General features: G+C 44.5%; 1 pseudogene; it reads right to left on the reverse strand.

Moving 5' to 3' along the window:
* Nucleotides 1–3,084: 3,084 nt before the first annotated feature.
* LOC128179499 (uncharacterized) lies at nt 3,085–5,935 on the reverse strand (annotated as a pseudogene).
* Between the last annotated feature and the right edge of the window lie 18,413 nt (nt 5,936–24,348).

Below are 24,348 nucleotides of genomic sequence, written 5' to 3' on the forward strand. Positions count from 1 at the left end.
CACAGGCTAGTGCTAGTGCATGATGGAGACTAGCACAGGCCTTGAACCAAGACGGGTGCAGACAGTGGAAGTTCCTGAGCTTGTGCTGCAGTGGAGCGGGAGGTGAGAGTGTGCTGAACTGCTGAAGGAGAGCCTCTTTTAAAGGGTTTGAGTGCTGCTGTCATCTGTTGAACTGTGATGATAAGACAGAAGCACTGAGTGCGATGACACTGAGAATGAACAACAGTTATGTAATGACTTAATGAGTAGGTGCAAGCTAATACACCTGAGCGGTAATTATAGCAAGGTGACAGCAGAGGCAATACACAGTCCCAGCCCATTAAGGGTAATTAGCCTCAAATGGTTGTGTACCGGTACCATGATATTAGCATTCATTATTACTGTACTTTGTTAATTGTAATTAAAATAGGATCTGCCAATAGTTTTGGGAGGAAATAACTTGTTACCTTTATGACTGTTTGTTGCAGGGAGGACAGGATTTCCCAGCACGGGCTAGTGCTTATGATTTTGACCCATGAGCACGTAGCAGGTACCAGGAAGCCCAAGTTCCTCCAGAGAGTGACGGTAAGGCCCCTTAATGACTGTGATCTGTTTGATGAATAGGTGACTCCTCTCCCAGCACAGGCTAGTGCTAGTGACCAGGTGCACACCAGCACATAGCAAGTACAGGGGAAGGACTGTAGATCTAGAGATGCAGAAAGTGTCTCAAGGCTGGTGTTGCATGGACTGTGCTCCCATCTCAGCACAGGCTAGTGCTAGTGCATGATGGAGACTAGCACAGGCCTTGAACCAAGACGGGTGCAGACAGTGGAAGTTCCTGAGCTTGTGCTGCAGTGGAGCGGGAGGTGAGAGTGTGCTGAACTGCTGAAGGAGAGCCTCTTTTAAAGGGTTTGAGTGCTGCTGTCATCTGTTGAACTGTGATGATAAGACAGAAGCACTGAGTGCGATGACACTGAGAATGAACAACAGTTATGTAATGACTTAATGAGTAGGTCCAAGCTAATACACCTGAGCGGTAATTATAGCAAGGTGACAGCAGAGGCAATACACAGTCCCAGCCCATTAAGGGTAATTAGCCTCAAATGGTTGTGTACCGGTACCATGATATTAGCATTCATTATTACTGTACTTTGTTAATTGTAATTAAAATAGGATCTGCCAATAGTTTTGGGAGGAAATAACTTGTTACCTTTATGACTGTTTGTTGCAGGGAGGACAGGATTTCCCAGCACGGGCTAGTGCTTATGATTTTGACCCATGAGCACGTAGCAGGTACCAGGAAGCCCAAGTTCCTCCAGAGAGTGACGGTAAGGCCCCTTAATGACTGTGATCTGTTTGATGAATAGGTGACTCCTCTCTCAGCACAGGCTAGTGCTAGTGACCTGGAGACCGTTTCACAAAAGCATCGTAAATCGTACCTAGTACGTAAGTGGGACGTAGGTAATACTTAGTTAATTTTGGGTGTTTCACGAAAGCGACGTAAATTACGCAGCGTCGTATGTAACGTCGTAAATCTACGTCACCTCGGAGGTGGCGCAATTCTACGTCTTAGCGTTATTATCTCAAAATGTCAGCGATATGAGGTTTGATGACGAACAAGTGCTTTAAAATGTACATATGAAACTGTATTTAAGGGACAGACAGTCCCCGGGACCTCCACGAATCGCAAAAGTGTTATATATATATATATATATATATATATATATATATATATATATATATATATATATATATATATATATATATATCCTCTTTTTCTTAATATTTCGACAGTGTCAATCTTAGGGTCTTTATTATAAATTTAATGAGCAATTTTTATAATTTTAAAATCAAAAAGGTTTATCATCAATAAAGATCATAGTTTGTCCTTTAAAAAAAGTTAGCTGATTATTTTTTTTTTTTTTGACTTCCATTGACAACGTATTAATCCATTGACAAAATTGCTATGTCCTAATTTCAACTTTCAACTAAATTGCATTATCAGATAAATCTGTGTTCATAACATTACTTCTTTTTCATTATTAAATCCTCAGTTTTTGCAGACGATACATCATATATTCCGTCATAACGATTTTACTTTTGTTGTACGATGATTTGAAGTCAGAATTATGTATCAACAAAATTTGCTCTTGTTTGTTTGAAAAACTAAATGAATTAAACAACGAGTTAATCTAATAAAAATGTAATAATTCGTTCATGTAATGATATCATCTTTGTCTGCCTTTTTTGTTTGCCAGATTAGCTATTGGTTTGAAATACCCGGAAATGACACGCAATACACTAAAAGGTGGTGTCGGAAGAACCCGTATCATGTTTTCTGACACAATCTTCTTTCTGTTAATACCAAACAACTTATTGTAAACATATATTACATATTTTACAACCCAAGTTATAAATAGTGATTCGAAATACCTAAAATTACTATATCTATCCATCTTTTTTTTTATTTTGTTACAAAATTAAATAAAATCTAACACCCCATGATCACAGTCAAAAAGAGGTTATTTCACTACAAGAAAATATGGGCTTAGCAAATGAAGGCAATTTACTAACAAAATTTAAAATAGTAAATATTTGCAAGCAAATACAATAAAAATATACATCTTACGTAATGTTACATTTCATTACAATGTTGCATAACATTACAATGTTGCATAAATTATGCAGAATTATTGAGATATGCCTGCAAATTGACGGGTTTCTACTTGGCAGCTCTAAGAGACGTCAAACGACAGTGAACAATTCTAAAGGCGAGAACAGATATGTAACAAATCAAACAAAAATTATTTAAAAGCAACTGATCTTTAAAAATTTTGTAAATCCCGATCCAATTAGAATTCACCTTGCATAATATATTTTTGAAATCTTGTTTAAAATATTTGACACGCAAAACTTAAGAACAATGATGAATTACTAGTATATTGAAAGCGGGTTCCATGGTTAATCCGTCCACGATTCAGGAAGATGTTTACAACTTGCACATCTACTATGTGACAGACTATTTTCATTTTCTTGAGAGAGAACGAAAGAAAGATAAGTAAATTGATTTTTTTGTATTCAATGCATAACGATTTAATATCTATTTTATGTAAATGATGCAAGTAATTCAATCACAGAATCGCTGCCTTTTCCCAGTTTTACATTCAGCTTTTTCAGAAGTTCAATTTGTAACTTGTTCTTCTGAAGTCCCTGCTCGAGCACCTGGCACTGTAACTCGTGAACATCATCCACATTTCGCTTCCTTTTCAGATTATTCTTCCTATAGAACGATAAATGAAATTCGGTTTACTGACGTGATTAAAAAACAAGTCTTAAATTCAAAACGAAAACATTATGCATAATACTGTTTGGTTAATAAATTTTATCAATGTAAAAGTTCCTATGTTTAGAGTTACCCCGATGCCTTTATTTTCATTTCTGCTTCTCCCCCACGCGATGTTTCTTCCTTCTAACAGCTTGCCTGGGAAGGCCCAGGAGACTGAGACAGCATTGGGGAGGGGACAGCGGCTTTCTCTGAAGTGATTGTGTTCGGTGTTGACAGCCAAACGTCTTCAACTTTGAATAAATCTACGTCTGAAATTAATCCATTGTAAATTGGACATATTCGCCGCTGGAATTACATTCATTGGTGCTTACAAACGTGTTATGACAATATTATTGATTGTCAGCTTATGAGAGAGAGAGAGAGAGAGAGAGAGAGAGAGAGAGAGAGAGAGAGAGAGAGAGAGAGAGAGAGTTAGTTAATGTACCCAAATTTTCCAGGTCAGTGTCAAAACCACCGTCAATCCCTTCAATGGAAGTTTTTCCTATTATTGCAACAACCTGAAATAATTATCGACACTTCAATAATAAATTCCTAAAATGGCGTAACCTTACAATTTAATTTAGCAATAATGATTATATGTATATACGAGCCAGTGAGAAACGCGGGATTTTTTCTGCTTTCTGAAATAGAATTTATTTAATCTTTTGTTTAAGGAAGAAGGGGTTGCAGTATCGAGTAATTCAAGTAACAGATTCGATTTTCTTTAAACGTAACGTTATACATATTGCTCTCATCAATTATATTGAAAATTTATTTCAACTTAAGAACATTTTAAATAAGAACCCGTCTGGGAAAAATTTCTTGGTCTGCCCATGGACAAATTTGAATAATAAGATTTTTAATTAAGACATGTTTTCTCTCAGGCACGCAGCATCGTTTTTTAAAGGTGGCGGGGGGGGGGGGGGGCAACCTAATCCCAAAAATCTTGACAAGTCACTGGCGTCGGAAGCAAATTGAAAGTAGACTAATCCTCATAAGTATTGAGGAAAAAAACTAATTCCCAAAATCATGGAAATCCTAATCCGGGGGGGGGGGGGGAGGGGGGGGGGGGTGTTGTATGCCTATGACTCCAACTTCTCAATCTTTCAAGTTAAATTTAGGAACAATTTTCTTTGCTGCGACAAAAAGTGGGGGGCTGAACCCTCTATGATGCTATGTCCCTAATGGTTAGGTCTAACTTTGCAAAAAAAGTGGGGGGGGGGCTAAGCCCCCCAACCCAACCCAACCCCCCCCCCCCCGGGTTTCGACGCCTATGCAAGTAAAAAACAAAAAAGGGATAATTTTCGAATCCCAAAATCTTGAAAATCCTAATCCGTGGGGGAGGGGGTACTAAATATTCGTTTCCCTTCAATTTCAGTCTTAATTTCCTTATTTTCTCTTCCATTTCTCATAAATATACTCTGCCTGTATCAATGTGTATACTAGATTGTTTTCGACACATACTTTAAATATCATACAGTCACATGTGTCTGTGCATAGCTGCATGCTATACACATTGACAAACTTTTTATGAAGATTGTTTTATTAATCCAATATTATCGATTTGTTTCAAATTTTAATTTTGTTTAATTGATGGTAATAACTTGTTTGCAAGTCTTTAACAAAAATCAACTAGACATTATTCGCGAACCTTCTGACTGAGATCACTTGTGTTGACTGGGGTGGGGGCTGGTCCACCTCCCGTCTTGGACCTATCTCGCCGAAACTCCGCCTCCTTTTTCTTGGTTTGTGAAGACAAATCCCTCCACTTCTTGCATATTTCAGCAGGCGACCTCTCCTGGACAGAGACACTGTAGATTCTGTCCAAGTTGTTAAAACATTAATATTGAACCGAAGATAAATTACAAGTAAATTTTGTCCGAAAATTGATATATCCCCCCCCCCCCAAAAAAAAAATCTATGTCGGTCCCAAAAGTAATCTTTACAATAAAAGATCCCTTTTTGCTGTACTAAAACATTTTTTCAAATGGAAAAAAACCGATACTCATAGTATTTAATGCATCAGAATTTAGACTCAGTCCTTTCTTAGAGATTATTTTAATGACACAATGGGTAAACATTAAAGGTCAAGGATATATCATTCAGTTTTTGTAAACATGCAGACGCTGAAACGGCTTTTAACAATAAAAAAATGTAAGTGTTTTAATCACTGAAATTAAGGTTAGGTGCAAACAAAGTTTCCTATAGATTACATATTGACATACATTGATTTTGTACCACTGATTTAGCACATTTATCAGCCCATGTTACGAACTTTCACATGTACATGTAGATCTAACATCAATCCGAGATTCCTTTGACAATATACCCTCTTTTATAATATAAAAACGCAAATAGGCTATTTGTATATGAGATGAAATCACTGAAATCAAACATTATCCATATAGATAAATAATCAATATAAATCGTGAAACATTTTCTGTGAGATACATACAAGGTACAAATGTCCTTCCAACATTTGTTTTTCTTTTGATTTGTGTTGACATCTTTGTGAGAGGCAAACAAGATCGCTCGATTCTTCTCAACTTCTTCCACCAAAATTTCAATCTCCTTGGCAGAAAAATTCTTTTACCTCTCCTTTTTAATTTTATTTACGAGTTCGTCTGCCATATTGAAATCAACTTCCGGTAATTTAAGACGGACGTAAATACGAGAAAGTTACGTCGGAACTACGTACCTTTCGTGAAACGGTCTTAACTAAGTGCGTACGTAGTACTTAAGCGTGTCGTAACTCGTTAAGTAGTACCTAATTTACGATGCTTTTGTGAAACGGCACCCAGGTGCACACCAGCACATAGCAAGTACAGGGGAAGGACTGTAGATCTAGAGATGCAGAAAGTGTCTCAAGGCTGGTGTTGCATGGACTGTGCTCCCATCTCAGCACAGGCTAGTGCTAGTGCATGATGGAGACTAGCACAGGCCTTGAACCAAGACGGGTGCAGACAGTGGAAGTTCCTGAGCTTGTGCTGCAGTGGAGCGGGAGGTGAGAGTGTGCTGAACTGCTGAAGGAGAGCCTCTTTTAAAGGGTTTGAGTGCTGCTGTCATCTGTTGAACTGTGATGATAAGACAGAAGCACTGAGTGCGATGACACTGAGAATGAACAACAGTTATGTAATGACTTAATGAGTAGGTCCAAGCTAATACACCTGAGCGGTAATTATAGCAAGGTGACAGCAGAGGCAATACACAGTCCCAGCCCATTAAGGGTAATTAGCCTCAAATGGTTGTGTACCGGTACCATGATATTAGCATTCATTATTACTGTACTTTGTTAATTGTAATTAAAATAGGATCTGCCAATAGTTTTGGGAGGAAATAACTTGTTACCTTTATGACTGTTTGTTGCAGGGAGGACAGGATTTCCCAGCACGGGCTAGTGCTTATGATTTTGACCCATGAGCACGTAGCAGGTACCAGGAAGCCCAAGTTCCTCCAGAGAGTGACGGTAAGGCCCCTTAATGACTGTGATCTGTTTGATGAATAGGTGACTCCTCTCCCAGCACAGGCTAGTGCTAGTGACCAGGTGCACACCAGCACATAGCAAGTACAGGGGAAGGACTGTAGATCTAGAGATGCAGAAAGTGTCTCAAGGCTGGTGTTGCATGGACTGTGCTCCCATCTCAGCACAGGCTAGTGCTAGTGCATGATGGAGACTAGCACAGGCCTTGAACCAAGACGGGTGCAGACAGTGGAAGTTCCTGAGCTTGTGCTGCAGTGGAGCGGGAGGTGAGAGTGTGCTGAACTGCTGAAGGAGAGCCTCTTTTAAAGGGTTTGAGTGCTGCTGTCATCTGTTGAACTGTGATGATAAGACAGAAGCACTGAGTGCGATGACACTGAGAATGAACAACAGTTATGTAATGACTTAATGAGTAGGTCCAAGCTAATACACCTGAGCGGTAATTATAGCAAGGTGAAAGCAGAGGCAAAACACAGTCCCAGCCCATTAAGGGTAATTAGCCTCAAATGGTTGTGTACCGGTACCATGATATTAGCATTCATTATTACTGTACTTTGTTAATTGTATTTAAAATAGGATCTGCCAATAGTTTTGGGAGGAAATAACTTGTTACCTTTATGACTGTTTGTTGCAGGGAGGACAGGATTTCCCAGCACGGGCTAGTGCTTATGATTTTGACCCATGAGCACGTAGCAGGTACCAGGACGTCCAAGTTCCTCCAGAGAGTGACGGTATGGCCCCTTAGTGACTGTGATCTGTTTGATGAATAGGTGACTCCTCTCCCAGCACAGGCTAGTGCTAGTGACCAGGTGCACACCAGCACATAGCAAGTACAGGGGAAGGACTGTAGATCTAGAGATGCAGAAAGTGTCTCAAGGCTGGTGTTGCATGGACTGTGCTCCCATCTCAGCACAGGCTAGTGCTAGTGCATGATGGAGACTAGCACAGTTGAACCAAGACGGGTGCAGACAGTGGAAGTTCCTGAGCTTGTGCTGCAGTGGAGCGGGAGGTGAGAGTGTGCTGAACTGCTGAAGGAGAGCCTCTTTTAAAGGGTTTGAGTGCTGCTGTCATCTGTTGAACTGTGATGATAAGACAGAAGCACTGAGTGCGATGACACTGAGAATGAACAACAGTTATGTAATGACTTAATGAGTAGGTCCAAGCTAATACACCTGAGCGGTAATTATAGCAAGGTGACAGCAGAGGCAAAACACAGTCCCAGCCCATTAAGGGTAATTAGCCTCAAATGGTTGTGTACCGGTACCATGATATTAGCATTCATCATTACTGTACTTTGTTAATTGTATTTAAAATAGGATCTGCCAATAGTTTTGGGAGGAAATAACTTGTTACCTTTATGACTGTTTGTTGCAGGGAGGACAGGATTTCCCAGCACGGGCTAGTGCTTATGATTTTGACCCATGAGCACGTAGCAGGTACCAGGACGTCCAAGTTCCTCCAGAGAGTGACGGTATGGCCCCTTAGTGACTGTGATCTGTTTGATGAATAGGTGACTCCTCTCCCAGCACAGGCTAGTGCTAGTGACCAGGTGCACACCAGCACATAGCAAGTACAGGGGAAGGACTGTAGATCTAGAGATGCAGAAAGTGTCTCAAGGCTGGTGTTGCATGGACTGTGCTCCCATCTCAGCACAGGCTAGTGCTAGTGCATGATGGAGACTAGCACAGGCCTTGAACCAAGACGGGTGCAGACAGTGGAAGTTCCTGAGCTTGTGCTGCAGTGGAGCGGGAGGTGAGAGTGTGCTGAACTGCTGAAGGAGAGCCTCTTTTAAAGGGTTTGAGTGCTGCTGTCATCTGTTGAACTGTGATGATAAGACAGAAGCACTGAGTGCGATGACACTGAGAATGAACAACAGTTATGTAATGACTTAATGAGTAGGTCCAAGCTAATACACCTGAGCGGTAATTATAGCAAGGTGACAGCAGAGGCAATACACAGTCCCAGCCCATTAAGGGTAATTAGCCTCAAATGGTTGTGTACCGGTACCATGATATTAGCATTCATTATTACTGTACTTTGTTAATTGTAATTAAAATAGGATCTGCCAATAGTTTTGGGAGGAAATAACTTGTTACCTTTATGACTGTTTGTTGCAGGGAGGACAGGATTTCCCAGCACGGGCTAGTGCTTATGATTTTGACCCATGAGCACGTAGCAGGTACCAGGAAGCCCAAGTTCCTCCAGAGAGTGACGGTAAGGCCCCTTAATGACTGTGATCTGTTTGATGAATAGGTGACTCCTCTCCCAGCACAGGCTAGTGCTAGTGACCAGGTGCACACCAGCACATAGCAAGTACAGGGGAAGGACTGTAGATCTAGAGATGCAGAAAGTGTCTCAAGGCTGGTGTTGCATGGACTGTGCTCCCATCTCAGCACAGGCTAGTGCTAGTGCATGATGGAGACTAGCACAGGCCTTGAACCAAGACGGGTGCAGACAGTGGAAGTTCCTGAGCTTGTGCTGCAGTGGAGCGGGAGGTGAGAGTGTGCTGAACTGCTGAAGGAGAGCCTCTTTTAAAGGGTTTGAGTGCTGCTGTCATCTGTTGAACTGTGATGATAAGACAGAAGCACTGAGTGCGATGACACTGAGAATGAACAACAGTTATGTAATGACTTAATGAGTAGGTCCAAGCTAATACACCTGAGCGGTAATTATAGCAAGGTGAAAGCAGAGGCAAAACACAGTCCCAGCCCATTAAGGGTAATTAGCCTCAAATGGTTGTGTACCGGTACCATGATATTAGCATTCATTATTACTGTACTTTGTTAATTGTATTTAAAATAGGATCTGCCAATAGTTTTGGGAGGAAATAACTTGTTACCTTTATGACTGTTTGTTGCAGGGAGGACAGGATTTCCCAGCACGGGCTAGTGCTTATGATTTTGACCCATGAGCACGTAGCAGGTACCAGGACGTCCAAGTTCCTCCAGAGAGTGACGGTATGGCCCCTTAGTGACTGTGATCTGTTTGATGAATAGGTGACTCCTCTCCCAGCACAGGCTAGTGCTAGTGACCAGGTGCACACCAGCACATAGCAAGTACAGGGGAAGGACTGTAGATCTAGAGATGCAGAAAGTGTCTCAAGGCTGGTGTTGCATGGACTGTGCTCCCATCTCAGCACAGGCTAGTGCTAGTGCATGATGGAGACTAGCACAGTTGAACCAAGACGGGTGCAGACAGTGGAAGTTCCTGAGCTTGTGCTGCAGTGGAGCGGGAGGTGAGAGTGTGCTGAACTGCTGAAGGAGAGCCTCTTTTAAAGGGTTTGAGTGCTGCTGTCATCTGTTGAACTGTGATGATAAGACAGAAGCACTGAGTGCGATGACACTGAGAATGAACAACAGTTATGTAATGACTTAATGAGTAGGTCCAAGCTAATACACCTGAGCGGTAATTATAGCAAGGTGACAGCAGAGGCAAAACACAGTCCCAGCCCATTAAGGGTAATTAGCCTCAAATGGTTGTGTACCGGTACCATGATATTAGCATTCATCATTACTGTACTTTGTTAATTGTATTTAAAATAGGATCTGCCAATAGTTTTGGGAGGAAATAACTTGTTACCTTTATGACTGTTTGTTGCAGGGAGGACAGGATTTCCCAGCACGGGCTAGTGCTTATGATTTTGACCCATGAGCACGTAGCAGGTACCAGGACGTCCAAGTTCCTCCAGAGAGTGACGGTATGGCCCCTTAGTGACTGTGATCTGTTTGATGAATAGGTGACTCCTCTCCCAGCACAGGCTAGTGCTAGTGACCAGGTGCACACCAGCACATAGCAAGTACAGGGGAAGGACTGTAGATCTAGAGATGCAGAAAGTGTCTCAAGGCTGGTGTTGCATGGACTGTGCTCCCATCTCAGCACAGGCTAGTGCTAGTGCATGATGGAGACTAGCACAGGCCTTGAACCAAGACGGGTGCAGACAGTGGAAGTTCCTGAGCTTGTGCTGCAGTGGAGCGGGAGGTGAGAGTGTGCTGAACTGCTGAAGGAGAGCCTCTTTTAAAGGGTTTGAGTGCTGCTGTCATCTGTTGAACTGTGATGATAAGACAGAAGCACTGAGTGCGATGACACTGAGAATGAACAACAGTTATGTAATGACTTAATGAGTAGGTCCAAGCTAATACACCTGAGCGGTAATTATAGCAAGGTGACAGCAGAGGCAAAACACAGTCCCAGCCCATTAAGGGTAATTAGCCTCAAATGGTTGTGTACCGGTACCATGATATTAGCATTCATTATTACTGTACTTTGTTAATTGTAATTAAAATAGGATCTGCCAATAGTTTTGGGAGGAAATAACTTGTTACCTTTATGACTGTTTGTTGCAGGGAGGACAGGATTTCCCAGCACGGGCTAGTGCTTATGATTTTGACCCATGAGCACGTAGCAGGTACCAGGAAGCCCAAGTTCCTCCAGAGAGTGACGGTAAGGCCCCTTAATGACTGTGATCTGTTTGATGAATAGGTGACTCCTCTCCCAGCACAGGCTAGTGCTAGTAACCAGGTGCACACCAGCACATAGCAAGTACAGGGGAAGGACTGTAGATCTAGAGATGCAGAAAGTGTCTCAAGGCTGGTGTTGCATGGACTGTGCTCCCATCTCAGCACAGGCTAGTGCTAGTGCATGATGGAGACTAGCACAGGCCTTGAACCAAGACGGGTGCAGACAGTGGAAGTTCCTGAGCTTGTGCTGCAGTGGAGCGGGAGGTGAGAGTGTGCTGAACTGCTGAAGGAGAGCCTCTTTTAAAGGGTTTGAGTGCTGCTGTCATCTGTTGAACTGTGATGATAAGACAGAAGCACTGAGTGCGATGACACTGAGAATGAACAACAGTTATGTAATGACTTAATGAGTAGGTCCAAGCTAATACACCTGAGCGGTAATTATAGCAAGGTGAAAGCAGAGGCAAAACACAGTCCCAGCCCATTAAGGGTAATTAGCCTCAAATGGTTGTGTACCGGTACCATGATATTAGCATTCATTATTACTGTACTTTGTTAATTGTATTTAAAATAGGATCTGCCAATAGTTTTGGGAGGAAATAACTTGTTACCTTTATGACTGTTTGTTGCAGGGAGGACAGGATTTCCCAGCACGGGCTAGTGCTTATGATTTTGACCCATGAGCACGTAGCAGGTACCAGGACGTCCAAGTTCCTCCAGAGAGTGACGGTATGGCCCCTTAGTGACTGTGATCTGTTTGATGAATAGGTGACTCCTCTCCCAGCACAGGCTAGTGCTAGTGACCAGGTGCACACCAGCACATAGCAAGTACAGGGGAAGGACTGTAGATCTAGAGATGCAGAAAGTGTCTCAAGGCTGGTGTTGCATGGACTGTGCTCCCATCTCAGCACAGGCTAGTGCTAGTGCATGATGGAGACTAGCACAGTTGAACCAAGACGGGTGCAGACAGTGGAAGTTCCTGAGCTTGTGCTGCAGTGGAGCGGGAGGTGAGAGTGTGCTGAACTGCTGAAGGAGAGCCTCTTTTAAAGGGTTTGAGTGCTGCTGTCATCTGTTGAACTGTGATGATAAGACAGAAGCACTGAGTGCGATGACACTGAGAATGAACAACAGTTATGTAATGACTTAATGAGTAGGTCCAAGCTAATACACCTGAGCGGTAATTATAGCAAGGTGACAGCAGAGGCAATACACAGTCCCAGCCCATTAAGGGTAATTAGCCTCAAATGGTTGTGTACCGGTACCATGATATTAGCATTCATTATTACTGTACTTTGTTAATTGTATTTAAAATAGGATCTGCCAATAGTTTTGGGAGGAAATAACTTGTTACCTTTATGACTGTTTGTTGCAGGGAGGACAGGATTTCCCAGCACGGGCTAGTGCTTATGATTTTGACCCATGAGCACGTAGCAGGTACCAGGAAGTCCAAGTTCCTCCAGAGAGTGACGGTATGGCCCCTTAGTGACTGTGATCTGTTTGATGAATAGGTGACTCCTCTCCCAGCACAGGCTAGTGCTAGTGACCAGGTGCACACCAGCACATAGCAAGTACAGGGGAAGGACTGTAGATCTAGAGATGCAGAAAGTGTCTCAAGGCTGGTGTTGCATGGACTGTGCTCCCATCTCAGCACAGGCTAGTGCTAGTGCATGATGGAGACTAGCACAGGCCTTGAACCAAGACGGGTGCAGACAGTGGAAGTTCCTGAGCTTGTGCTGCAGTGGAGCGGGAGGTGAGAGTGTGCTGTACTGCTGAAGGAGAGCCTCTTTTAAAGGGTTTGAGTGCTGCTGTCATCTGTTGAACTGTGATGATAAGACAGAAGCACTGAGTGCGATGACACTGAGAATGAACAACAGTTATGTAATGACTTAATGAGTAGGTCCAAGCTAATACACCTGAGCGGTAATTATAGCAAGGTGACAGCAGAGGCAAAACACAGTCCCAGCCCATTAAGGGTAATTAGCCTCAAATGGTTGTGTACCGGTACCATGATATTAGCATTCATCATTACTGTACTTTGTTAATTGTATTTAAAATAGGATCTGCCAATAGTTTTGGGAGGAAATAACTTGTTACCTTTATGACTGTTTGTTGCAGGGAGGACAGGATTTCCCAGCACGGGCTAGTGCTTATGATTTTGACCCATGAGCACGTAGCAGGTACCAGGAAGTCCAAGTTCCTCCAGAGAGTGACGGTATGGCCCCTTAGTGACTGTGATCTGTTTGATGAATAGGTGACTCCTCTCCCAGCACAGGCTAGTGCTAGTGACCAGGTGCACACCAGCACATAGCAAGTACAGGGGAAGGACTGTAGATCTAGAGATGCAGAAAGTGTCTCAAGGCTGGTGTTGCATGGACTGTGCTCCCATCTCAGCACAGGCTAGTGCTAGTGCATGATGGAGACTAGCACAGGCCTTGAACCAAGACGGGTGCAGACAGTGGAAGTTCCTGAGCTTGTGCTGCAGTGGAGCGGGAGGTGAGAGTGTGCTGAACTGCTGAAGGAGAGCCTCTTTTAAAGGGTTTGAGTGCTGCTGTCATCTGTTGAACTGTGATGATAAGACAGAAGCACTGAGTGCGATGACACTGAGAATGAACAACAGTTATGTAATGACTTAATGAGTAGGTCCAAGCTAATACACCTGAGCGGTAATTATAGCAAGGTGACAGCAGAGGCAATACACAGTCCCAGCCCATTAAGGGTAATTAGCCTCAAATGGTTGTGTACCGGTACCATGATATTAGCATTCATTATTACTGTACTTTGTTAATTGTAATTAAAATAGGATCTGCCAATAGTTTTGGGAGGAAATAACTTGTTACCTTTATGACTGTTTGTTGCAGGGAGGACAGGATTTCCCAGCACGGGCTAGTGCTTATGATTTTGACCCATGAGCACGTAGCAGGTACCAGGAAGCCCAAGTTCCTCCAGAGAGTGACGGTAAGGCCCCTTAATGACTGTGATCTGTTTGATGAATAGGTGACTCCTCTCCCAGCACAGGCTAGTGCTAGTGACCAGGTGCACACCAGCACATAGCAAGTACAGGGGAAGGACTGTAGATCTAGAGATGCAGAAAGTGTCTCAAGGCTGGTGTTGCATGGACTGTGCTCCCATCTCAGCACAGGCTAGTGCTAGTGCATGATGGAGACTAGCACAGGCCTTGAACCAAGACGGGTGCAGACAGTGGAAGTTCCTGAGCTTGTGCTGCAGTGGAGCGGGAGGTGAGAGTGTGCTGAACTGCTGAAGGAGAGCCTCTTTTAAAGGGTTTGAGTGCTGCTGTCATCTGTTGAACTGTGATGATAAGACAGAAGCACTGAGTGCGATGACACTGAGAATGAACAACAGTTATGTAATGACTTAATGAGTAGGTCCAAGCTAATACACCTGAGCGGTAATTATAGCAAGGTGAAAGCAGAGGCAAAACACAGTCCCAGCCCATTAAGGGTAATTAGCCTCAAATGGTTGTGTACCGGTACCATGATATTAGCATTCATTATTACTGTACTTTGTTAATTGTATTTAAAATAGGATCTGCCAATAGTTTTGGGAGGAAATAACTTGTTACCTTTATGACTGTTTGTTGCAGGGAGGACAGGATTTCCCAGCACGGGCTAGTGCTTATGATTTTGACCCATGAGCACGTAGCAGGTACCAGGACGTCCAAGTTCCTCCAGAGAGTGACGGTATGGCCCCTTAGTGACTGTGATCTGTTTGATGAATAGGTGACTCCTCTCCCAGCACAGGCTAGTGCTAGTGACCAGGTGCACACCAGCACATAGCAAGTACAGGGGAAGGACTGTAGATCTAGAGATGCAGAAAGTGTCTCAAGGCTGGTGTTGCATGGACTGTGCTCCCATCTCAGCACAGGCTAGTGCTAGTGCATGATGGAGACTAGCACAGTTGAACCAAGACGGGTGCAGACAGTGGAAGTTCCTGAGCTTGTGCTGCAGTGGAGCGGGAGGTGAGAGTGTGCTGAACTGCTGAAGGAGAGCCTCTTTTAAAGGGTTTGAGTGCTGCTGTCATCTGTTGAACTGTGATGATAAGACAGAAGCACTGAGTGCGATGACACTGAGAATGAACAACAGTTATGTAATGACTTAATGAGTAGGTCCAAGCTAATACACCTGAGCGGTAATTATAGCAAGGTGACAGCAGAGGCAAAACACAGTCCCAGCCCATTAAGGGTAATTAGCCTCAAATGGTTGTGTACCGGTACCATGATATTAGCATTCATCATTACTGTACTTTGTTAATTGTATTTAAAATAGGATCTGCCAATAGTTTTGGGAGGAAATAACTTGTTGCCTTTATGACTGTTTGTTGCAGGGAGGACAGGATTTCCCAGCACGGGCTAGTGCTTATGATTTTGACCCATGAGCACGTAGCAGGTACCAGGAAGTCCAAGTTCCTCCAGAGAGTGACGGTATGGCCCCTTAGTGACTGTGATCTGTTTGATGAATAGGTGACTCCTCTCCCAGCACAGGCTAGTGCTAGTGACCAGGTGCACACCAGCACATAGCAAGTACAGGGGAAGGACTGTAGATCTAGAGATGCAGAAAGTGTCTCAAGGCTGGTGTTGCATGGACTGTGCTCCCATCTCAGCACAGGCTAGTGCTAGTGCATGATGGAGACTAGCACAGGCCTTGAACCAAGACGGGTGCAGACAGTGGAAGTTCCTGAGCTTGTGCTGCAGTGGAGCGGGAGGTGAGAGTGTGCTGAACTGCTGAAGGAGAGCCTCTTTTAAAGGGTTTGAGTGCTGCTGTCATCTGTTGAACTGTGATGATAAGACAGAAGCACTGAGTGCGATGACACTGAGAATGAACAACAGTTATGTAATGACTTAATGAGTAGGTCCAAGCTAATACACCTGAGCGGTAATTATAGCAAGGTGACAGCAGAGGCAATACACAGTCCCAGCCCATTAAGGGTAATTAGCCTCAAATGGTTGTGTACCGGTACCATGATATTAGCATTCATTATTACTGTACTTTGTTAATTGTAATTAAAATAGGATCTGCCAATAGTTTTGGGAGGAAATAACTTGTTACCTTTATGACTGTTTGTTGCAGGGAGGACAGGATTTCCCAGCACGGGCTAGTGCTTATGATTTTGACCCATGAGCACGTAGCAGGTACCAGGAAGCCCAAGTTCCTCCAGAGAGTGACGGTAAGGCCCCTTAATGACTGTGATCTGTTTGATGAATAGGTGACTCCTCTCCCAGCACAGGCTAGTGCTAGTGACCAGGTGCACACCAGCACATAGCAAGTACAGGGGAAGGACTATAGATCTAGAGATGCAGAAAGTGTCTCAAGGCTGGTGTTGCATGGACTGTGCTCCCATCTCAGCACAGGCTAGTGCTAGTGCATGATGGAGACTAGCACAGGCCTTGAACCAAGACGGGTGCAGACAGTGGAAGTTCCTGAGCTTGTGCTGCAGTGGAGCGGGAGGTGAGAGTGTGCTGAACTGCTGAAGGAGAGCCTCTTTTAAAGGGTTTGAGTGCTGCTGTCATCTGTTGAACTGTGATGATAAGACAGAAGCACTGAGTGCGATGACACTGAGAATGAACAACAGTTATGTAATGACTTAATGAGTAGGTCCAAGCTAATACACCTGAGCGGTAATTATAGCAAGGTGAAAGCAGAGGCAAAACACAGTCCCAGCCCATTAAGGGTAATTAGCCTCAAATGGTTGTGTACCGGTACCATGATATTAGCATTCATTATTACTGTACTTTGTTAATTGTATTTAAAATAGGATCTGCCAATAGTTTTGGGAGGAAATAACTTGTTACCTTTATGACTGTTTGTTGCAGGGAGGACAGGATTTCCCAGCACGGGCTAGTGCTTATGATTTTGACCCATGAGCACGTAGCAGGTACCAGGACGTCCAAGTTCCTCCAGAGAGTGACGGTATGGCCCCTTAGTGACTGTGATCTGTTTGATGAATAGGTGACTCCTCTCCCAGCACAGGCTAGTGCTAGTGACCAGGTGCACACCAGCACATAGCAAGTACAGGGGAAGGACTGTAGATCTAGAGATGCAGAAAGTGTCTCAAGGCTGGTGTTGCATGGACTGTGCTCCCATCTCAGCACAGGCTAGTGCTAGTGCATGATGGAGACTAGCACAGTTGAACCAAGACGGGTGCAGACAGTGGAAGTTCCTGAGCTTGTGCTGCAGTGGAGCGGGAGGTGAGAGTGTGCTGAACTGCTGAAGGAGAGCCTCTTTTAAAGGGTTTGAGTGCTGCTGTCATCTGTTGAACTGTGATGATAAGACAGAAGCACTGAGTGCGATGACACTGAGAATGAACAACAGTTATGTAATGACTTAATGAGTAGGTCCAAGCTAATACACCTGAGCGGTAATTATAGCAAGGTGACAGCAGAGGCAATACACAGTCCCAGCCCATTAAGGGTAATTAGCCTCAAATGGTTGTGTACCGGTACCATGATATTAGCATTCATTATTACTGTACTTTGTTAATTGTATTTAAAATAGGATCTGCCAATAGTTTTGGGAGGAAATAACTTGTTACCTTTATGACTGTTTGTTGCAGGGAGGACAGGATTTCCCAGCACGGGCTAGTGCTTATGATTTTGACCCATGAGCACGTAGCAGGTACCAGGACGTCCAAGTTCCTCCAGAGAGTGACGGTATGGCCCCTTAGTGACTGTGATCTGTTTGATGAATAGGTGACTCCTCTCCCAGCACAGGCTAGTGCTAGTGACCAGGTGCACACCAGCACATAGCAAGTACAGGGGAAGGACTGTAGATCTAGAGATGCAGAAAGTGTCTCAAGGCTGGTGTTGCATGGACTGTGCTCCCATCTCAGCACAGGCTAGTGCTAGTGCATGATGGAGACTAGCACAGTTGAACCAAGACGGGTGCAGACAGTGGAAGTTCCTGAGCTTGTGCTGCAGTGGAGCGGGAGGTGAGAGTGTGCTGAACTGCTGAAGGAGAGCCTCTTTTAAAGGGTTTGAGTGCTGCTGTCATCTGTTGAACTGTGATGATAAGACAGAAGCACTGAGTGCGATGACACTGAGAATGAACAACAGTTATGTAATGACTTAATGAGTAGGTCCAAGCTAATACACCTGAGCGGTAATTATAGCAAGGTGACAGCAGAGGCAATACACAGTCCCAGCCCATTAAGGGTAATTAGCCTCAAATGGTTGTGTACCGGTACCATGATATTAGCATTCATTATTACTGTACTTTGTTAATTGTATTTAAAATAGGATCTGCCAATAGTTTTGGGAGGAAATAACTTGTTACCTTTATGACTGTTTGTTGCAGGGAGGACAGGATTTCCCAGCACGGGCTAGTGCTTATGATTTTGACCCATGAGCACGTAGCAGGTACCAGGACGTCCAAGTTCCTCCAGAGAGTGACGGTATGGCCCCTTAGTGACTGTGATCTGTTTGATGAATAGGTGACTCCTCTCCCAGCACAGGCTAGTGCTAGTGACCAGGTGCACACCAGCACATAGCAAGTACAGGGGAAGGACTGTAGATCTAGAGATGCAGAAAGTGTCTCAAGGCTGGTGTTGCATGGACTGTGCTCCCATCTCAGCACAGGCTAGTGCTAGTGCATGATGGAGACTAGCACAGGCCTTGAACCAAGACGGGTGCAGACAGTGGAAGTTCCTGAGCTTGTGCTGCAGTGGAGCGGGAGGTGAGAGTGTGCTGTACTGCTGAAGGAGAGCCTCTTTTAAAGGGTTTGAGTGCTGCTGTCATCTGTTGAACTGTGATGATAAGACAGAAGCACTGAGTGCGATGACACTGAGAATGAACAACAGTTATGTAATGACTTAATGAGTAGGTCCAAGCTAATACACCTGAGCGGTAATTATAGCAAGGTGACAGCAGAGGCAAAACACAGTCCCAGCCCATTAAGGGTAATTAGCCTCAAATGGTTGTGTACCGGTACCATGATATTAGCATTCATCATTACTGTACTTTGTTAATTGTATTTAAAATAGGATCTGCCAATAGTTTTGGGAGGAAATAACTTGTTACCTTTATGACTGTTTGTTGCAGGGAGGACAGGATTTCCCAGCACGGGCTAGTGCTTATGATTTTGACCCATGAGCACGTAGCAGGTACCAGGAAGTCCAAGTTCCTCCAGAGAGTGACGGTATGGCCCCTTAGTGACTGTGATCTGTTTGATGAATAGGTGACTCCTCTCCCAGCACAGGCTAGTGCTAGTGACCAGGTGCACACCAGCACATAGCAAGTACAGGGGAAGGACTGTAGATCTAGAGATGCAGAAAGTGTCTCAAGGCTGGTGTTGCATGGACTGTGCTCCCATCTCAGCACAGGCTAGTGCTAGTGCATGATGGAGACTAGCACAGGCCTTGAACCAAGACGGGTGCAGACAGTGGAAGTTCCTGAGCTTGTGCTGCAGTGGAGCGGGAGGTGAGAGTGTGCTGAACTGCTGAAGGAGAGCCTCTTTTAAAGGGTTTGAGTGCTGCTGTCATCTGTTGAACTGTGATGATAAGACAGAAGCACTGAGTGCGATGACACTGAGAATGAACAACAGTTATGTAATGACTTAATGAGTAGGTCCAAGCTAATACACCTGAGCGGTAATTATAGCAAGGTGACAGCAGAGGCAATACACAGTCCCAGCCCATTAAGGGTAATTAGCCTCAAATGGTTGTGTACCGGTACCATGATATTAGCATTCATTATTACTGTACTTTGTTAATTGTAATTAAAATAGGATCTGCCAATAGTTTTGGGAGGAAATAACTTGTTACCTTTATGACTGTTTGTTGCAGGGAGGACAGGATTTCCCAGCACGGGCTAGTGCTTATGATTTTGACCCATGAGCACGTAGCAGGTACCAGGAAGCCCAAGTTCCTCCAGAGAGTGACGGTAAGGCCCCTTAATGACTGTGATCTGTTTGATGAATAGGTGACTCCTCTCCCAGCACAGGCTAGTGCTAGTGACCAGGTGCACACCAGCACATAGCAAGTACAGGGGAAGGACTGTAGATCTAGAGATGCAGAAAGTGTCTCAAGGCTGGTGTTGCATGGACTGTGCTCCCATCTCAGCACAGGCTAGTGCTAGTGCATGATGGAGACTAGCACAGGCCTTGAACCAAGACGGGTGCAGACAGTGGAAGTTCCTGAGCTTGTGCTGCAGTGGAGCGGGAGGTGAGAGTGTGCTGAACTGCTGAAGGAGAGCCTCTTTTAAAGGGTTTGAGTGCTGCTGTCATCTGTTGAACTGTGATGATAAGACAGAAGCACTGAGTGCGATGACACTGAGAATGAACAACAGTTATGTAATGACTTAATGAGTAGGTCCAAGCTAATACACCTGAGCGGTAATTATAGCAAGGTGAAAGCAGAGGCAAAACACAGTCCCAGCCCATTAAGGGTAATTAGCCTCAAATGGTTGTGTACCGGTACCATGATATTAGCATTCATTATTACTGTACTTTGTTAATTGTATTTAAAATAGGATCTGCCAATAGTTTTGGGAGGAAATAACTTGTTACCTTTATGACTGTTTGTTGCAGGGAGGACAGGATTTCCCAGCACGGGCTAGTGCTTATGATTTTGACCCATGAGCACGTAGCAGGTACCAGGACGTCCAAGTTCCTCCAGAGAGTGACGGTATGGCCCCTTAGTGACTGTGATCTGTTTGATGAATAGGTGACTCCTCTCCCAGCACAGGCTAGTGCTAGTGACCAGGTGCACACCAGCACATAGCAAGTACAGGGGAAGGACTGTAGATCTAGAGATGCAGAAAGTGTCTCAAGGCTGGTGTTGCATGGACTGTGCTCCCATCTCAGCACAGGCTAGTGCTAGTGCATGATGGAGACTAGCACAGTTGAACCAAGACGGGTGCAGACAGTGGAAGTTCCTGAGCTTGTGCTGCAGTGGAGCGGGAGGTGAGAGTGTGCTGAACTGCTGAAGGAGAGCCTCTTTTAAAGGGTTTGAGTGCTGCTGTCATCTGTTGAACTGTGATGATAAGACAGAAGCACTGAGTGCGATGACACTGAGAATGAACAACAGTTATGTAATGACTTAATGAGTAGGTCCAAGCTAATACACCTGAGCGGTAATTATAGCAAGGTGACAGCAGAGGCAATACACAGTCCCAGCCCATTAAGGGTAATTAGCCTCAAATGGTTGTGTACCGGTACCATGATATTAGCATTCATTATTACTGTACTTTGTTAATTGTATTTAAAATAGGATCTGCCAATAGTTTTGGGAGGAAATAACTTGTTACCTTTATGACTGTTTGTTGCAGGGAGGACAGGATTTCCCAGCACGGGCTAGTGCTTATGATTTTGACCCATGAGCACGTAGCAGGTACCAGGACGTCCAAGTTCCTCCAGAGAGTGACGGTATGGCCCCTTAGTGACTGTGATCTGTTTGATGAATAGGTGACTCCTCTCCCAGCACAGGCTAGTGCTAGTGACCAGGTGCACACCAGCACATAGCAAGTACAGGGGAAGGACTGTAGATCTAGAGATGCAGAAAGTGTCTCAAGGCTGGTGTTGCATGGACTGTGCTCCCATCTCAGCACAGGCTAGTGCTAGTGCATGATGGAGACTAGCACAGTTGAACCAAGACGGGTGCAGACAGTGGAAGTTCCTGAGCTTGTGCTGCAGTGGAGCGGGAGGTGAGAGTGTGCTGAACTGCTGAAGGAGAGCCTCTTTTAAAGGGTTTGAGTGCTGCTGTCATCTGTTGAACTGTGATGATAAGACAGAAGCACTGAGTGCGATGACACTGAGAATGAACAACAGTTATGTAATGACTTAATGAGTAGGTCCAAGCTAATACACCTGAGCGGTAATTATAGCAAGGTGACAGCAGAGGCAATACACAGTCCCAGCCCATTAAGGGTAATTAGCCTCAAATGGTTGTGTACCGGTACCATGATATTAGCATTCATTATTACTGTACTTTGTTAATTGTATTTAAAATAGGATCTGCCAATAGTTTTGGGAGGAAATAACTTGTTACCTTTATGACTGTTTGTTGCAGGGAGGACAGGATTTCCCAGCACGGGCTAGTGCTTATGATTTTGACCCATGAGCACGTAGCAGGTACCAGGACGTCCAAGTTCCTCCAGAGAGTGACGGTATGGCCCCTTAGTGACTGTGATCTGTTTGATGAATAGGTGACTCCTCTCCCAGCACAGGCTAGTGCTAGTGACCAGGTGCACACCAGCACATAGCAAGTACAGGGGAAGGACTGTAGATCTAGAGATGCAGAAAGTGTCTCAAGGCTGGTGTTGCATGGACTGTGCTCCCATCTCAGCACAGGCTAGTGCTAGTGCATGATGGAGACTAGCACAGGCCTTGAACCAAGACGGGTGCAGACAGTGGAAGTTCCTGAGCTTGTGCTGCAGTGGAGCGGGAGGTGAGAGTGTGCTGTACTGCTGAAGGAGAGCCTCTTTTAAAGGGTTTGAGTGCTGCTGTCATCTGTTGAACTGTGATGATAAGACAGAAGCACTGAGTGCGATGACACTGAGAATGAACAACAGTTATGTAATGACTTAATGAGTAGGTCCAAGCTAATACACCTGAGCGGTAATTATAGCAAGGTGACAGCAGAGGCAAAACACAGTCCCAGCCCATTAAGGGTAATTAGCCTCAAATGGTTGTGTACCGGTACCATGATATTAGCATTCATCATTACTGTACTTTGTTAATTGTATTTAAAATAGGATCTGCCAATAGTTTTGGGAGGAAATAACTTGTTACCTTTATGACTGTTTGTTGCAGGGAGGACAGGATTTCCCAGCACGGGCTAGTGCTTATGATTTTGACCCATGAGCACGTAGCAGGTACCAGGAAGTCCAAGTTCCTCCAGAGAGTGACGGTATGGCCCCTTAGTGACTGTGATCTGTTTGATGAATAGGTGACTCCTCTCCCAGCACAGGCTAGTGCTAGTGACCAGGTGCACACCAGCACATAGCAAGTACAGGGGAAGGACTGTAGATCTAGAGATGCAGAAAGTGTCTCAAGGCTGGTGTTGCATGGACTGTGCTCCCATCTCAGCACAGGCTAGTGCTAGTGCATGATGGAGACTAGCACAGGCCTTGAACCAAGACGGGTGCAGACAGTGGAAGTTCCTGAGCTTGTGCTGCAGTGGAGCGGGAGGTGAGAGTGTGCTGAACTGCTGAAGGAGAGCCTCTTTTAAAGGGTTTGAGTGCTGCTGTCATCTGTTGAACTGTGATGATAAGACAGAAGCACTGAGTGCGATGACACTGAGAATGAACAACAGTTATGTAATGACTTAATGAGTAGGTCCAAGCTAATACACCTGAGCGGTAATTATAGCAAGGTGACAGCAGAGGCAATACACAGTCCCAGCCCATTAAGGGTAATTAGCCTCAAATGGTTGTGTACCGGTACCATGATATTAGCATTCATTATTACTGTACTTTGTTAATTGTAATTAAAATAGGATCTGCCAATAGTTTTGGGAGGAAATAACTTGTTACCTTTATGACTGTTTGTTGCAGGGAGGACAGGATTTCCCAGCACGGGCTAGTGCTTATGATTTTGACCCATGAGCACGTAGCAGGTACCAGGAAGCCCAAGTTCCTCCAGAGAGTGACGGTAAGGCCCCTTAATGACTGTGATCTGTTTGATGAATAGGTGACTCCTCTCCCAGCACAGGCTAGTGCTAGTGACCAGGTGCACACCAGCACATAGCAAGTACAGGGGAAGGACTGTAGATCTAGAGATGCAGAAAGTGTCTCAAGGCTGGTGTTGCATGGACTGTGCTCCCATCTCAGCACAGGCTAGTGCTAGTGCATGATGGAGACTAGCACAGGCCTTGAACCAAGACGGGTGCAGACAGTGGAAGTTCCTGAGCTTGTGCTGCAGTGGAGCGGGAGGTGAGAGTGTGCTGAACTGCTGAAGGAGAGCCTCTTTTAAAGGGTTTGAGTGCTGCTGTCATCTGTTGAACTGTGATGATAAGACAGAAGCACTGAGTGCGATGACACTGAGAATGAACAACAGTTATGTAATGACTTAATGAGTAGGTCCAAGCTAATACACCTGAGCGGTAATTATAGCAAGGTGAAAGCAGAGGCAAAACACAGTCCCAGCCCATTAAGGGTAATTAGC

This window comes from Crassostrea angulata, chromosome 4 (genome assembly GCF_025612915.1).
Source record: "Crassostrea angulata isolate pt1a10 chromosome 4, ASM2561291v2, whole genome shotgun sequence".
NCBI classification, from domain to species: Eukaryota; Metazoa; Mollusca; class Bivalvia; order Ostreida; family Ostreidae; genus Magallana; species Magallana angulata.